The sequence below is a fragment of the Euleptes europaea genome, chromosome 1, assembly GCF_029931775.1.
Source record: "Euleptes europaea isolate rEulEur1 chromosome 1, rEulEur1.hap1, whole genome shotgun sequence".
NCBI classification, from domain to species: domain Eukaryota; kingdom Metazoa; phylum Chordata; class Lepidosauria; order Squamata; family Sphaerodactylidae; genus Euleptes; species Euleptes europaea.
Genome location: NC_079312.1, coordinates 5,879,899 through 5,887,312, shown reverse-complemented (window position 1 = coordinate 5,887,312; position 7,414 = coordinate 5,879,899). Strand labels below are relative to the sequence as shown.

Sequence of the window (7,414 nt, the reverse complement as noted above, 5' to 3'; positions counted from 1 at the left end):
TATAAGTTTTCTAATAAATCAACTCTCTTTTGGACTACTCGTCTGTGGATGTTGTTTATGGGATTACTATAGGGACAAGTGCTTACACCGAGTACTTCATCTGAGGAACAAAAATTAGGAACATGAATACTGGATATGGAATACACTTCTGGGTAGCAGTGTGTGTGAACAAGATCTTGGGGTACGGGTGGACTGTAAATTAAATATGAGCAGCTAGTGTGGTGCAGTGGCAAAAAATGCCAATGTGCTCTTGGGGTGTATCAACGGAGGCATAACATCCACATCGCAAGATGTCATAGTCCCACTGTACACTGCAATGGTCTGGTCTCATCTGGAGCACTGTGCGTGGTTCTGGAGGCCTCATTTCAATAATGATGTGGACAGAACTGAGTGGGTGAAGAGGAGAGCGAAGAGGATGACCAGGGACCTGGAGACCAAGCCCCAAGAGGAAAGGCTGAGGGAGATTAAACCTTCAACCATATTCTCATTAAGAGGGTAGTGTTATACAGAGGAAAGTGTGGTTTCCATTTTGCACATTGTATTGAAGTCGTGGAAGGCTTCCTGAGCTCACCAGGTAGGTTATTAAGGGAAGTAGGAGCCAGGAGACAATGCCTCTGTTCAGGCATGCCCTTTGCTTCGATGAGTAAATCAGAACAAGAAGGGTGGTCCTGTAGATATGTGGGACCTAGTTCCTGAAATGCAGGCTCAAATATGGACAAGCCACATCTGCTATGGTCCATCCGCAGGCCTACAGTGTCCTTGTCCCCCCCCCTTTTCCAGGAGGAGAAAGAGGCAGCCCGTGGTCCACAGGTGATGGACAACAGGCTAAGGTCCCACTGGCTCTTGCGTTTTGTCTTCTGGCTCTGGTGCAGCGCCAGCTTCAGAACACAAAGGACCAGGGAGACTGAGAGAAGGGCAGGGGTGCCCAGTCCCAGGGAGTCAGCCTCCAGGCTAAGACACAGTGGAGAGAGAAACGGTTTGCAGGCAGGGGAGGGTGCCGAAGAGCGATGCTGCAGTTCTCCAGGAGAACGGAAAAGGCTCCTCCTGATGTCCTGGCAGCAGAAGGCAAGTAACATTCTTGTAAGCCACTGTGGGTCTGCCTGGGCATGCAGTTCTAAGGGGCGAGCTTGTATACAAGCTGATAAAGTGTTTTTGACCAGTGCTGTAAACAGCTGCGCTTTAGGTTGTCAATCTGGTTTTTATAGTTGCAAAGCAACTACTTTGCGGGGGGGCTATGGAAAACCTGAAAAGATAAACATTATGAATTAGATTCCACCCGCTTGCCATCCCTATAGCTTGATGTACTCGCAATGCTTTTGGGGGTGGAGTTTGGCCATATTTTTCTCCTAGAATGGTAACTGTTTTCAGCACACTTGCTTCCTCCTGATCTTCGTCTGCTTCTTCTAGAATATATATAATTCCAGGATACATCATCCTGAAGACCTCTTAAATTGCAGTTTGTTGTGTCTCAGCTTTATTTCTGTGTGTGTGTGTAAAGTGCCGTCACGTTGCAGCTGACTTATGGCGACCCCTTTTTGGGGGGGTTTTCAGGGCAAGAGACTAACAGAGGTGGTTTGCCAGTGCCTTCCTCTGCACAGCAACCCTGGTCTTCCTTGGTGGTCCCCCATCCAAATAGTAACCAGGGTTGACCCTGCTTAGCATCGGAGACCTGACGAGATCAGGCTAGCCTGGGCCACCCAGGTCAGGGCAGCTCTATTTCTCAAGGTAAAGGTCTCCTGTGCAAGCACCGGGTCGTTCCTGACCCAGAGCATCTTTGGCTGGGTGTCTGGGTGTGTGTTGGGGGGGGGGGGTTTCCAATTTCTTGGAGAAAATATAGCCCCAAAGCAGAAAGGGGCCTCCTGCCAGCTCCCCCCCCTCCCTGGGGGCTCCCACGAAGCCCAGTGAATGTGAGCCAGGGAACAGGGGGGCTGGAGCCTGCTTGGGGAGAGGCTTCCAGTGGGGCGGGGGGGTCTCCAGCTTCCCCAGATGTTCCCCCAAACGTTTCCGGCCTCCACAAGCAATCAAGCCAAGCCAAGCCAAGCCAAGCCAATGCAGAGTGGGGGGGGGCGGGGCTCCCTCTGCCGGCCGTCTCCGCCCCGCAGAAACCGAGGCCAGCGAGTCCCGACATCCTAGAGGGGCCGCCGGGGAAGCGGGGGTGTGTGCGTGGGGGGGGAAAGCCCGGCTCCTTCCTGTCCGCCCCCCTGCCCAACGTGGGAATGGCGGCCTTTGCCGCTCTCGCCCTGCAGCTCCTTCCGAGTGAGTCAAGGGGGGGTCGGGGAGGGGGCTCGAGGCCGGGGGATGTGGGGCGTGGTGGGAGGGAAAGGCCAGGGAGGTCAGAGGCGGGTCCCGATCCGAGAGAGCCCCCTCCGAGGAGCCTCGGGGGCTGCTCCGTCTTGCGCCCCTCTCCCCCCCCCCAACCTCTCTGCAAAGGGGTGGGGATGTGGGGGGGGGGAGAGATGCCGCTCCTTCCCTGCATCGCGGAGGCCTCGCGAGGGATCCAGATTGGCAGGGTGGGAGGAAGGGGGCGGGGGGGTGTCTGGGTGGGCCCTCTGATGGGGGGTGGGGGCTGCGAGTCAAGGAAAGGCCGGGTGAAGAGGGAGCTGGATTTGGGGGGGGGTTGAGTCAGACCCCCGGCAGAGGGGCAGCTTCGAAAGGGGAGGGGGGAGGAATGAGGGATTCCCTGTCATTCCACGTGTTTGGGAATGAGGCACATTCAGACGGGGCGGAGGCTGCCGAGAAGATGAATTCAGGCAGGAGGGCGACGCCCCGAGCAGAGAGCTCCCCGGGACCAGAGGAGGCTCTATGGAGGAGGAGGGCACGGATTCCTCCCTCCGGGGCCCACAAAATTCCCATTCCTCCCCTGCACGGGAGATGTTTGAATCTTTGACCCCATGGAAACAAAACCCAGCTTATTTCCTGGCTCGGCTGGTGGGAGGACTGGATGCCCCAGAATCGTTTAAGGGGGAGAGTCCGCAGTCCTGGAAAGGCACACGAGGGGGGCCTTTCCTGCTCCCTCCTTACAGAAAGAAGGTTTGAGTTTTCCAGGGTGCTGCAGGAATGGCCGGGAGGGGTCTGGGGAACTGAAAGGGGCTTTTGGGAGAGGGGAGAAAGGCAGGGCCAGGCTCTGCTACACTAGACCCAATAGGTAGAGAAAGGAAGGGGGGAGCAATGAATTGGGAGAAGATCCCCTCTCCCCCACACCTCACCTACGCCTTCCTGTGCCAGAAAGAGCTGCTTTGTGCTAAACAAAGATATTCTCAAAAGAAAAAAGAGCTAGGGAATTAAGACCCACAAGAGACACGAATAGGGAAGGGCCCTTCTAGCCACTTCAGACTGGGGCGGGAGCTAATGGGCCAAGGTTCAGAAGGGGCAGGAGATTTTGCCCCCAGGGCTTCTTGGCAGCCTGGCCCCAGCAGGCCTTTCCTTCCTTCCTTCCTTCACATCCGGATCCCAAGCAATGCAACTGTGACCTTTGCTCTCTGGGAAGCAGTTGAGGGAGAGCCCCCCTCCCACCCCCTTTCTCCTTCTCCCTTTTTAAATCCTTGTCCCCTCAGTTGTGGGATGCTTTTCTACTCTGCTGGGTGTGTAGGAAGCGGGGGGGCCCTCCAGGCTCCCCAAAATTATGAACCAGAGTTTCAGGCTCTCTTCAGGGTCAGCAGTGCCAGGTGCTCCATGGAAGAAGAGAGACACGGCCCCCATCTGGCATGCCTAGGAGACATCAGTCTCTGACCTGAATCATACAAGCAGAGATAGTGGGCACAACCTTTCTCTTGCAGTGCTAGCTTTCTATGTGTAGGGTGTTTTCCGTAATGCAAAGGAACATTTGTAGTTGCCAAGTTCAGGGTTGGAATCTCCCACCTGCCCCCTTGAGCCAGACAGTCCAGTTTTAGCTCCTAATTTGTGACTATGGACATGTTACCTAATTTGATTGTAAATCTGGAGTAATCCAACAAAAAATAGTTATAGATCTGTGATTTGGAACTGTGTTTTTCCATCATGGTGGTGCCAAAAAGCAGCGGAGCCATGTTTTTTTGGGTGCAGTCTGTGGTTATGGGCATAATATTTGATTTGATGGCAAATTTGGGGTGATCCAAAGCAAAAATCCTGAGGATGCACAAGGTTCCATGCTTTGGAATTATGTTTTTACACTATTGCAGCACTATGAAGCATTGGATGCATGATTTTGTGGTGCTGCATATTAGACTAAAACATGATCTAAAGTATAACCATGGATTTCTTTTGTGAAAATCATATATGATTTCATGAAGATCCATTTAAATTCATCTGTGTGTGTGTTAAGTGCCGTCAAGTCGCTTCTGACTCATGGCGACCCTATGAATTAAAGTCCTCCAAAATGTCCTATCTTTGACAGCCTTGCTCAGATCTTGCAAATTGAAGGCTGTGGCTTTCTTTATTGAGTCAATCCATCTCTTGTTGGGTCTTCCTCTTTTCCTGCTGCCCTCAACTTTTCCTATCATGACGGTCTTTTCCAGTGACTCTTGTCGTCTCATGACGTGACCAAAATACGACAGCTTCAGTTTAGTCATTTTAGCTTCTAGGGTCAGTTCAGGCTTGATTTGATCTATAACCCACTGATTTGTTTTTTTGGCAGTCCACGGAATCCATAACACTCTTCTCCAACACCACATTTCAAAGGAATCTATTTTCTTCCTATCAGCTTTCTTCACTGTCCAGCTATCACACCCATACATAGTAATAGGGAATATGATGGCATGAATTAATCTAGTCTTGGTGGCCAGAGTCACATCCTTACACTTCAAAATCTTTTCTAGCTCCTTCATGGCTGCCCTTCCCAGTCTCAATCTCCTTCTAATTTCTTGGCTGCAGTCTCCCTTTTGGTTGATGGTGGAGCCAAGGAATAGAAAGTCTTGAACAATTTCAATTTCCTCATTGTCAACCTTAAAGTTGTGTAATTCTCCTGTAGTCATTACTTTTGTTTTCTTGATGTTCAGCTGTAGTCCTGCTTTGGCACTTTCTCTTTTAACTTTCAGCAATAGTTGTTTCAAATCTTCACTATTTTCTGCCAATAATGTAGTGTCATCAGCATATCTCAAATTATTAATGTTCCTCCCTCCAATTTTCACTCCACCTTCATCTAAATCTAATCCAGCTTTCCTAATTATATGTTCTGGATATAGATTGAAGAGATAGGGAGATAAAATACATCCTCGTCTGACACCTTTGCCAATTGGAAACCATTCCGTTTCTCCATATTCTGTTCTAACTGAGGCCTCTTGTCCAGAGTACAGGTTGCGCATCAAAACGATCAGATGTAGTGGCACACCCATTTGCTTTAAAACCAGCCATAGCTTTTCATGATCCACACAGTCAAAAGCTTTGCTGTAATCTATGAAACACAAGCTGATTTTCTTCTGAAATTCTCTCGTACGCTCCAGTAACCAGCGTATATTTGCAATATGATCTCTAGTGCCTCTTCCTTTTCTGAAACCAGCTTGAACATCAGGCATTTCTCGTTCCATATATGGTAACAGCCTTTGCTGTAAGATTTTGAGCATCACTTTACTTGCATGAGAAATTAATGCAATGGTCCAATAGTTGTTGCAATCTTTGATGTCTCCTTTCTTGGGAATTGGAATGTAAATGGATTGTTTCCAGTCTGTGGGCCATTGTTTTGTTTTCCATATCTGTTGGCATATTCTTGTCAAGATTTTGATGGACTCCGTTTCTGTGGCTTGGAATAGCTCTATTGATATCCCATCTGCTCCTGGTGATTTGTTTCGCCCGATTGCTCTCAATGCAGCTTTCACTTCACTTTCTAAAACTGTAGGTTCTTCTTCAAAAGATTCTTCTTGGAAAGAATCTTTTATCCTTTCATCTCTTCTGTATAGTTCTTCAGTGTATTGTTCCCACCTTTTCTTTATTTTGTCCTGTTCAGTTAATGTATTTCCATGCTGATCTTTCAGCATGCCTAACCGTGCTTTAAATTTCCCTTTGATTTCTTGGATCTTGTGGAACATCTAGATCTGACTTTTACCAAGTCTCCTTTTGCACACAACGTCTACTGAGGTGTGGCATTTTTATAATCTGACATATCTACTGATATGCTTAGTGGCCAGCCAAAGCCCCTAGGACAGATTGGCCCAAAGTAATCAGAGGAAAGCTTGTAACATCTTTAGACAGGCAGAAACTGTTAATGTTCCCAAGGAGCCAAACAGGCCTATCTAAAAAAGCTTTGTATGCAATATAGCCATATGCTATTACAAACCACGAGAAATACTTTTGTGCTGATCCACCAGGTATCTCTTTTTTTTGTCTCTCCACCCCCACAGGATAAGCCATTGCCAAGTGAGTAAAGGCATCGTCTCACATTCGGAGTCGACCCACTAGGAGAGGAAGGAGATGGATAAGCAGGATCCGGAAGGAGTCAGACCTGGCAAGAGAGCAAGGAAAGGGCCCCATCCCATCCAAGCTGGGAGTGGTGTTGAATTCGGGGACCAGGAATCCATGAACTCAGAAGTCATTTGCCAACACTTCCGGCAGTTCAGCTACTGTGAGTCCGATGGACCCCGAGAGGTTTGCAGCCAGCTCCATGGACTTTGCAACCACTGGCTGAAGCCAGAGAGACACACCAAAAAGCAGATTGTGGACCTGGTGATCCTGGAGCAGTTCCTGACCATCCTGCCCCAGGAAATGCAGCAATGGGTCAGAGGTTGCGGACCAGAGACCAGTTCCCAGGCGGTGGCCCTGGCTGAAGGCTTCCTCCTGAGTCAGGCAGAGGAGAAGAGGCAGGCAGAGCAGGTGAGGCCTTTCCCCCCTCAGGTATGTCCAGTTCAAGCAACGATGTCTGACCTTATCCTAAGCACATGATAAAGAGAAAAAGCCTAAATAATCATGCATGCCACAAATATATTAGTATAACAATCAGCTCAAAGTAAATGTAAACTTTATTGTTTGTTTGTTGGCATGGGGCTGTGGCTCAGTGGTAGAGCATCTGCTTGACATGCAGAAGGACCCAGGTTCAATCCCTGGCATCTCCAGTTAAAGGGACCCCTGCCTGAGACACCCTGGAGAGTCGCTGCCGGTCTGAGTAGACAATACTGACTTTGATGGACCAAGGGTCTGATTCAGTAGAAGGCAGCTTCATGTGTTCATCCCCAGTAAGACGGTATTTAAGGTGATTTCCTTTGGCAACGGGATATACAGCTGATGAAAATATTGGATTAGAAACGGTCACTTTACCAACACACCGTAGTGTACTTATCTTGTTGCAAAACGCTTATCTCCCTAAGAGGACTGCTTCGACTTTGTTATTCGCCCTAATTGGCTCTCACTTTGTTCTCCTGACGACTCCTCATGGAGTCAGTGTCTTTCTAGAGTCCTTTCAAGACTCCGTGTCCTTTCTTCGTCTGTTGAAGAATTCCACACGACTTTT

The 7,414-nt window shown here is 49.2% G+C and overlaps 1 non-coding gene across 1 annotated transcript; it reads left to right on the top strand.

Annotated features, from left to right (window-relative positions):
• The first annotated feature begins 6,947 nt into the window (after positions 1–6,947).
• TRNAV-GAC (transfer RNA valine (anticodon GAC)) lies at positions 6,948–7,019 on the top strand. Its single transcript has one exon. It is a non-coding gene; the product is annotated as a tRNA-Val (tRNA).
• Positions 7,020–7,414: the final 395 nt, after the last annotated feature.